General features: G+C 35.1%; 1 long non-coding RNA gene across 2 annotated transcripts; it reads left to right on the plus strand.

The window, feature by feature from the left end:
• Window positions 1-6,643: 6,643 nt before the first annotated feature.
• Window positions 6,644-9,053, plus strand: LOC110922556. Of its 2 annotated transcripts, none has more exons than XR_002583249.2 (2): window positions 6,644-7,282; window positions 8,100-9,053. It is a non-coding gene; the product is annotated as an uncharacterized LOC110922556 (long non-coding RNA). The 2 variants fall into 2 exon arrangements; XR_002583250.2 differs by having other exon boundaries at window positions 8,547-9,053.
• The last annotated feature ends 201 nt before the right edge of the window (window positions 9,054-9,254 follow it).

Raw genomic sequence — 9,254 nt, forward strand, 5'->3', positions numbered from 1 at the left:
ATACGGAGTAGGGCATAAGATTGATGCTAGCACCCAGGTCGGCCAGTGCGTTGTTGATAGTCAGATTTCTCATGAGATTATATGTTTTGACAACTATAATTAAGCACCTAGTACGCAACTACTAGGTGCGCATAAGCAAGTTAGCGTAGTGAGGATGCCTTAAATCCCTGTAAACAGGAGAGAGCGCAAAGAGTGATTGTATTGACCTGTTCACGTTCCATGGATTTGTTCTGAAACTCTTTAAATTGGATATGTGAATAGGAAGTAATTACATCGCTGTGTTAATCATTTGGTTAATTAATTAGAGGATTCCGTACTCTAATCGATTTGTTATTGGTTGAATAACTTTGTTCTTCACATTCTTGAAAGAAAAGATCAGAATTGCGATTTACATGTTCCATGGGCTTTATGGTGGGAATTCCGTCGGTATGGATTCAGTTCGTGATGGTATAAACATAAATACATGTACCTATGCTGTTCCGTCAGAATCTGTTTGGTTCATAACAACTCCGATACGGTACCGACCCTAAAAACCACTCTATTTTGAATATAACTCTGCTTTCAAGATTGCTCTGTCAGAGGCGCCTGTATGGTATGGACACTCACTATAACTTTGGATACAAAGAAACAACCACTTTCCAAATACAGCTTAGTTTTATATATGTTTTTATGTATAACCTGATGATTGGTATCTATTCAGTTTGTTAGGGTATTGGTATGGTACAACAATCGAAAGATAAAACCTAAAAATAAAGTTGTGAGATTCTTAATATTGACACATATTTTACATCATTCTAAAACCAAAAAGACGAATATCGATACATGTTCGGATAATACTAGTAGATGTTCATGATATCTCTCGTGCGGAATCGGTTCGATTCAGAATGGCATAGGTATGGTATTGTCAAAAACGAAATGCATTTTTTTTAAGCGGCTAAATGCTACACTCCCCTACTATATATCTAAACACCTAGAGGGTTTTCCCTCTACCGCTGCTGGCAACCTCAATGGCATATGCATTCTATCTGTATGCTCAAAAGTAATTACAAGAATATATAATTTACTTCTTTTTTTAAATTTGTATGTTCCTATTTGTAAATTAGTTTTCAGTAATTAATTTATAGCAAGTCATAGATAAATATATGTAAAAATACAAATTAACTTGGAATCTTATAAAACATATTATTTTAAGAGTTATGAGAGAAAAAATATATAATAAAATACTAGGTTTGTATTTTGATGACTTGTAGATTAATATTCGCAACTCGGTTTTGAGTATCCTTTTTATTATGGCACACATTTAATTACACACTTTAGAATGACATTCTCACAATTTTATAAACTTCATATTTTAAAAGTCTTAAAAAACAAAATATATTTATCAGCATTTATAATAATATAAATAATAGAATTAAAAAAAGAAAATTATATCGATGCTATTGTTTGTAAGGATAAAGGAGCCACACATTTCATTAGTATGGTAATTTAATTGTAACTAAAATACAAATAATGTTAAGGAAAGATGATATTATAAAATTATAAAATTCTTATTCTTATTATCATTCTTATTTTTATTTTTATTCTTATTTTTATTCTTATTCTTATTCTTATTCTTATTCTTATCTCCAACAAATGTGAAGGACTTGAACACTAATTCTTATAATTGATCCACTTCATATATTTTAACTATACCAGAGTTCAAGTATTGTACCGATACTTTAACGAACTAATCCGATATTAACCGAAACTCCGCCGCAAAGCACGGGAACACCACTAGTTATTTATAAAGTTAAGCTAATATAACATTTTCAATAAAATAGTTTCATGGTAGACCACTAAGCAATCTTGTCAAATTATTATAGATTCTTTTTTTTTTGTTTGATTGGAGGGCGACTGTCAAATTATTATAGATATTTTTTGTTTGATTGGAGGGTTACAAACATATGAGAAACCGAACTTAATTTACATATAAATTTTGGATATCAGTACATGAAGAAATTTAATCTATTTATTTTCATAACTTTTTAGTTTTATAAAGTAATGAAGCCTTAAAACTTTGATGGTGTTAATGTTGGATCAGTTCTGTTTAAACATAATGGAAAACATGAATAAAATACCTGTTACAGCAGACAGGCCGGTAGAGAATCCAGTCAGAGATGCAGCCATAGAGTTCGACATGATTGTCAGGATGATCTGGTTCCTCCTTAGGGTGTAAAGTGATGATGGTGAAGAACCGAAAGTAGGGTAGATTTCGGTTATGGGGAGAGAGACGATGAGTTGATGTTATGAGGGTTTGTGATTGTGTAATCTGTGTAACCCTTAAACTCTCTAATAATCCCCTTATTTATACACCCAAGAGGAAACCTAATTAGTTAATAAGGGTAATATGGTCCATCAACAATTACCAACTAATTATTAATAGGTTATTAATATATTTTGATCTAATATAATATAAATGATTATAAAGGCTACAAGATTAAATATTACATTAATAATATATTTAATCTCACATTCTCCCACTTAGCCGAGTAATCATTTATCATGAGTATTAGGTAAGCCTGGCCAGGAGTTAACACTCATTTTAGCTTTAAACCAAGAACTATAGCAGAGAAATACAGCCGTTGAATCATCATTCGACTCAGGACCTCCATTAATCATACTATAGCCTCAATTTAAAACCTAATAGTTACGATCAAAATATGTATAAGCCCTTTAGCGTCTGATTTGTATTTATATTTGTCTATATGTCATTACACCGGCAGAACATATGTTAGAGACATACAAAATCAAACTGAAGAAATTTTATTAATTAAAACATAAGCTAGTACAATATGTCATTAAATAAGGTCTTTAGTAAGTCCCATATTCGTTACATGTTCTTCGAAAACTTTAGGTGGGAGACCTTTAGTCATCGGATCCGCTAGCATATCTTTAGTACTAATATACTCAATACAAAGATTATTTTCCTCAACTCGTTCACGTACGAACAAATATTTTGTATCGAGATATAAACCAGCTCCAGTCGAACTGTTACTGTTCGAGAAACTAACGACAGCTGAGTTATCACAGTAAAGCTTCAATGGTCTAGAAATGGAATTAACGATTTTGAGTCCAGTGATCAGATTTCTAAGCAACATTCCATGACAAGTTGCGTTGTAAACAACAACGTATTCTGCCATCATTGTGGAAGTTGTAGTTAACTGTTGTTTATAACTCTTCCATGAGATAGGTCCGCCTGCTAACATAAAGATGTAGCCCGAAGTGGATTTCTTGTCATCTTTGCATTTGGTAAAATCAGAATCAGAATAACCTACCACTTCTAAATGATCACTTCTTCTATAAGTCAGTTTATAGTCTTTCGTCCCTTGCAGATATCTGAGGACCTTCTTAGCTGCTTTCCAGTGATCTAGGCCAGGATTAGTCTGATAACGGCCTAGCATTCCAGCAATATACGCGATATCTGGGCGAGTACAGACTTGAGCATACATCAGGCTCCCGACTACTGACGCGTAAGGTATCTGGCTCATTTGCTCCTTTTCAACCTCTGTTGTCGGACACTGGAATGAACCGAAAACATCTCCCTTAACTACTTGAGCGACGGAGGGTTTGCACTGTTGCATGTTGTAACGTGTAAGGACACGATCTATGTAAGTCTTTTGAGACAATCCTAAGATCCCTTTGTGTCTATCTCGGTGAATTTCGATGCCAATGACGTAAGAAGCATCTCCGAGATCCTTCATGTCGAAGTTATGCGAGAGTAACCGCTTCGACTCATGCAACATGTCTAAACTATTACTTGCCAATAGAATATCATCTACATAAAGGACAAGTATAGTAAAGTTACTCCCACTCATCTTGAGGTAGGTGCATTGATCCACTTGATTCTTCATAAAACCTTGCCTCTTCATGACTTCATCAAACTTGAGATACCATTGACGTGATGCTTGTTTTAACCCATAAATGGATTTCTTCAACTTACAGACTAGATGCTCCTGACCTTCAGGTTTAAAGCCTTCAGGTTGTTTCATGTAAACATCTTCGTCTAAGTCTCCGTTAAGGAAAGCAGTTTTGACGTCCATCTGATGCAGCTCTAAATCAAAATGAGCTACTAGGGCCATAACGATCCTTAATGAATCTTTACGAGAGACAGGTGAAAACGTCTCTTGATAATCAATTCCCTCTTTCTGAGTGTAGCCCTTTGAAACCAATCTCGCTTTATAGCGTTCAACGTTCCCATTCGGATCCAGTTTTGTTTTGAACACCCATTTACAACCTACAGGTTTGACACCGTTGGGTAATTCTACCAAATCCCAAACGTCATTTTTCTTCATGGATTCAAGCTCATCAATCATTGCTTTGTTCCATTCAGAAGTCTGATCACTGCTAATGGCTTCATTATAAGAGATAGGATCATTGAGCTTTCCAGCATCCATTTCAGTCAGGTAGGTAACATAATCATCCCAATTAGTAGGCCGTTTCTGCCTAGATGACCTCCTGAGCTGATTTTCGGGTTCAGCGTTGTCTTGGTTTTGAGCGTTTGATGTGCCTTCGTTATGAGGTATAATGGGTTCTGGTTGTGGAGATGGAATTTGTGCAGTGGCTTCAGGTGCAGTTGCATGGGGTACAAGAGGAGTAAACGGAGTAATGGTAAGCGACGAGTCTCTCCCCCCCGCGTCTTGTACTTCTTGCAATTATTCGTAAGGGTTGGTACTGCTCCCACTGACCTTGAAATCCTCCAGGAACGCAACACGCTTGGTTTCAACAATACGGGTGACATGGGAAGGACAATAGAAACGATAACCCTTTGAATGATCAGGATACCCGATAAAGAAGTAGGTAACTGTTTTAGGGTCAAGTTTCCTTAGGAAAGGATTATATAATTTTGCTTCAGCAATGCAGCCCCATACTTTCATATATTTAAGACTCGGTTTCCTTCCTGTCCAAAGTTCATAAGGAGTTTTAGGGACAGACTTAGAAAGAACTCTATTGAGTATATGAACAGCTGCTTTTAACGCTTCAGTCCAGAGGAATAATGGTAAATTAGTGTTGGCTAACATACTGCGCACCATGTTCATAAGGGTACAATTTCTTCGTTCAGCAACACCATTCTGCTGAGGTGTACCAGGCATGGTGTATTGGTTCACAATCCCCTGGCCCTTACAAAACTCATAAAATGGACCAGGAGTTTGACCCACATCAGTATGTCTTCCATAATATTCACCGCCTCTGTCTGATCTCACAACTTTAATCTGACGATCTAATTGCTTTTCAACTTCCACTACAACAAAAATGGCTTTTTAGGACCTTTTCTGTGGGACGCTTGTTAAAGAGAGTCCTAAAAAACTATTTAATAAGACTATGTATCAAAACTAAAACAAAATGTATTACTGTTTTGATAATATTAACCGCTATGTATCAAAACTAAAACAAAATGTCATATTTACTATTAATCATAACATTTATATATATTGATTTTACATCTATTTTTTCAGTTTAATCGGTCAATATTTTGCAAGTTAACATGCCACAATAGGTGTTTTATTACAATGCTTTTAGTCTTTTACGTCTATTTATTTTTTGTGCGTTTTAACGGTCTCACGGCAATGCACAGATTATACATACCCATTTAAATTAACGAATTATAAATACTCATTATCTATATATAGGTAGAGGATCCTGTAAAAAGTGCTCAAAGTGTGAGAAGTGTATTATAACACTATATATAATACTATATAACACCCTATAAACACAGTATAACAATATGTAACACCATATAATACCATATAACACTTTGTAACACTATATATCATTATATAACAAATATTACACTATAGAACTTTTGGGGTCCTTTTATAATATACTCTACTAAACCGGTGTCCTAAAAAACTATTTAATAGGATGGATGATTTTTTAGGGTCCTATTATCATATAATTTAATAGGACACTTAAAATGTAGATCCTAATAAAGTACTTTATAAGACATTTAATTGTTAGTGTCCCATTATGTGGTACTGTATTAGGACACTTGATCATCTAGGGTCCTATTATAACAAAACTTAATAGGACACGTTGTAGTTAAGTCATAAATGTTCAGTGTTATAGGACCATTTCTAGTCGAAGTCATATTATAACTTAACTTAATAGGACACCTGACACTTGGGTCTTATAACTTTAAACTTTATAGGACGCTTAATTATTGTGGTTTTATTATAATACACCGTAATAGGACACTTGATATTTGAGTCATAAAACATTAGTTTTATAGGACGCTTATTCGCTAGAGTTTTATTATAATATAACTTAAAAAGACATTTGACACTTGGGTCTTATAAATTTAACCTTTACAGGACGCTTAATCATTGTGGTGTTATTATAATACACTGTAATAGGACAACTTGACACTAGGTTCTTATATGTGACAACCCGTACCCTCGATCCGATCATCGAAAGAAGGGTATTTTAGTATTATTATTATTATTATTATTATTATTATTATTATTACTATTTATCAAATAATAATAAACCCGTGACGGGAGAAACGGACCGTTTAATAGATAACCTGAGCCTAGCATATGTAATGGGATATTAGGGGGTTTATATCTATGGGCCAGGCCCAACCCAACTCCCTAAACAAATTACACTCCCACCTCCCTCATTTTGTTAAACCCTACGAATGATATCAGCCGCCCAAAGCTCCTCTGCCCCTCTCAAAAATTCCGGCGGTCGGAGCCGGATTCCGGTCAGTTTATCGGCCGCCGCACACCCCTAACCCACTCTACTCTCTTAAATACACCATCGCCTACCTCCCTCTCCCTCGACACACAGAGCCGGCGGGTCCGACGACACAATTTGGCAGCCAGTGATGACCGGCAAACTCTCCGGCGACAGTTCGTTTACCGACGACATCCCAACACCCTTCTTCTTCCACCCCCTCACATCACCACACCCTCGCTCTTTCTCTGTCTCTCTGTCGAGCAACAACAACAGCAGCGCCGATAATGACAACGACGGATGATGTTGATGATGAACCTGATGATATCGATGATGACGAGATGATAGTGGTGCAAGCCATTGGCAGCCGGCGGCGACAGCCGACGACTGGGAAAGCCGGCCGACGTTAGTAACATCACGACAGCGGTTGAGGTGACGATGGGTTCTCTTCAGGTTCGAGTTGTGGGTTCGAGTAAACGGAGGCAATGGACGTGGCGGTGGTTTTCTCGGGTCCGAGTTTGGATGTTCGGGTCTCGGGTCGCACCCACAACCAACAGTTCTTAACCTACTGGTCAGTAATGTGCTATCTTATATATATGTGTTTATTATGGATTTTGGTTAGATATTAATGTGTGTTAACTGTTTGGTATATACATGAGATTTGGAAGTTGAATGGTTGATAATTGATTTTTGAGATCTTTGATATATGTGAGCTGTTGGTGTTTGCTGTGTTCTCCTTTAATTCACAGCAGAAGTCCATAGGTTTTTATTCATATGACTATTTTATTTGATGTATACACTTTGAATATTTGAGGGTGTAGACTATATTGGTATTACCTACTGCACCCGCTCTATATATTCACTTAAATAAAGAATTGTGTACGCTAAATGTATATTTGTGTGTTCACCCTCAAATATATTCAGATTAGAATAATATATTTCTAACCTATATTTGACTATATTCAGACTATTTTATATTTGAAATCTTTGAATAATCTGACTACAGTGACACCAATTAACAAACACACGCACATCAAAGTATCAGACTATAGTATTACCTAGTTCATTATTTTTTTTTATTTTATATGACTACTGTAATTTAAATATAGGTTTGATAATGGGGATTCTTATGGAATGATTGAATAGATGTGTGTTGTGGCCTCTGATTCCATCTTATAAGTAATGGGTAATTGAATGTTGAGTTTTGTTGTATAAGAAGGATAATGTTTGCTGTTTGAGTGACTAGTGCATAAGAACATTAATTTAATCACCAGTCTTGAAAGATGCAAACTTTCAATGTTTCACATAACTACATTTTTCTGTTCAACTTTTTAACACTTTACCTCATATTTCTATATCAAGTTACTAATTTTCTTGTGTTTTTACAGACTTTGACAGCTCTAGCAATTTCCTTTCCTGCGCTACAACCTTTGAGAGATTCTATATCTCGATTAAGTGACTATTAATGATTTCTTTTTTTTTTTTACAAAATACCATAGGACGAGTAGAATATTCTCTTTATTATTAGGATGTTATATGTTGATGGTCTATTTGTTGTATACAACTTGTGTCAATTGAAAAAGGATGAGAGGATTCATGTGTTCATGTATAAACTGCCATACACTCGAAATGGGTAATTGAATGTTGAGTTTTGTTGTATAAGAAGGATAATGTTTGCTGTTTGAGTGACTAGTGCATAAGAACATTAATTTAATCACCAGTCTTGAAAGATGCAAACTTTCACTGTTTCACATAACTACATTTTTCTGTTCAACTTTTTAACACTTTACCTCATATTTCTATATCAAGTTACTAATTTTCTTGTGTTTTTACAGACTTTGACAGCTCTAGCAACTTCCTTTCCTGCGCTACAACCTTTGAGAGATTCTATATCTCGATTAAGTGACTATTAATGATTTCTTTTTTTTTTACAAAATACCATAGACCTAATATCTGTCTGATGTTAAAAAAGTGGTCTTTTTTCAGCTTTGTATGGGTTAAGTTACTAGGTGACATAAATTTCCAGCCAAAACCATGCGTAGAAATGGTCAGAAGAGGTGCGCCATAGTTCCAACATTTGATGGTAGACATGTTTAACGGAGCCTTTCTTGAGGAACACTGAACTTGTATCTTTACCAGAATCATAACATCTGACAGACATCAACACAGCTTGGAGGCTCTGATGTGGAGAGCTATCAAACAACTATCACTTGAAGATCAAGACGAGTAGAATATTCTCTTTATTATTAGGATGTTATATGTTGATGTTATACAATAACTATTAGGATGTTATATGTTGATGGTCTATTTATAAAATTGGTTTTATAATCTTATTTGGGATATTAGGACCATTTTCTTGATATTAAAGTAGCTATAGCGTTAAATCATAAGGGTCCTATAAATTAATTTTTAAGGACGCTTGTTTGTGTATCAAAAGGTTAAAAGTAGGTAATCACATATTATAACATTATAAAAGTGTCCTAATATGTTCGTTTTAGGACGTTATTTAAGTTGTCTATAGACATATTATGCGACCATAAAAT

Source organism: Helianthus annuus, chromosome 17 (assembly GCF_002127325.2).
Source record: "Helianthus annuus cultivar XRQ/B chromosome 17, HanXRQr2.0-SUNRISE, whole genome shotgun sequence".
NCBI classification, from domain to species: domain Eukaryota; kingdom Viridiplantae; phylum Streptophyta; class Magnoliopsida; order Asterales; family Asteraceae; genus Helianthus; species Helianthus annuus.